Source organism: Phytophthora infestans, genomic scaffold (genome assembly GCF_000142945.1).
Source record: "Phytophthora infestans T30-4 supercont1.100 genomic scaffold, whole genome shotgun sequence".
NCBI lineage: Eukaryota > Oomycota > Peronosporomycetes > Peronosporales > Peronosporaceae > Phytophthora > Phytophthora infestans.
Window position 1 is genome coordinate 96,276 of NW_003303659.1, and position 1,126 is coordinate 97,401.

A 1,126-nucleotide genomic window follows, 5' to 3' on the forward strand; every position below is an offset into this window, starting at 1 on the left:
AGACCAAGAACATGATCGACAGCGAAGAATACGGCTCCCATGTTAAGGCCGGGCCACCCGAGCGGTTGGACATTCAAGCGCACGAGTGGCGAGAATATCGACTAGCGAAGCCTCAAGCCGGGTTGGAAGAACACGTACTGTGGGTTCGTCGAACGAACAAGCTAATCCCGTCAGTGACGAGGTTTCGACGTGGACGGCCTCAGAGCATTCGATTGACCAACGGGTCTGATCGAACTGTGTACCTACCAGCACACGATTCGATCGCGATGTGGATTCCAGATGGGGATTTGCCACGAGTTGACGGCTATGTGCGTCTGGAGTCCAAGAAGTACCAGGACTGGCAAGTGTTGGCCTACGAAGGTTGTAGAGACCGCGAGCTCTTTCAGCGTGAATGCGAAATCTACGAACAATGGCTTGCAACTCAGCCTTCAGCAGTTGATCGATCATACTACCCAGAACCAGGTGGGGTGCTAGCACGACCTCTAGAAGATTCGCTAGTGGATTCTAGTGATCGTCTTACATGTGCAGAGCCCTGGGCACTGATCCTGGAAGAACGTGAACGAGTGGAAGCCTGTCTGGCGTCTGGGGTGACAGCCGGGGATTCGGCCGACGGTCAGCCTTCCGCAGAACCTTTGGACACGTGCACGACAACTAATGGCGGAAGCAATAACGCGAACGAAGCCTCGGTAGTGCGTACACACGAACTACTGAGACCGGTGAGCGTGGTACATACGTCAACGAGTGTTAGTGTCCAGTCAGGGGTGACCACGGAAGCGACAAGCAACGGCACTGGATTGAATGGAGTCACCCGTTTTGACGAAGCTGTCCCGCCCTGGTGTGTCACCAAATCTACGAACGAGACATCGGTGGGTTGATCCAGAGGATGCAGGCATCGCGCAGAAGGTGTTGAGTACGGCACCGAGTATTCATTGCAAGATTGGTGCGAATTCCGAAATGTCAAGACAGCGGCAGAACGAGGAGCTGAACAAAAGTCAACAACCCAATACGTCGGCGGCCCACGCATTTCATTATTGCGAACGACGACTCGGCAGGTGACCCGGAGATGGGAAACCCAGGGATGGAAGGAGATGGACCAAAGTACCGACTGTTGGAATCAAAGCGGATG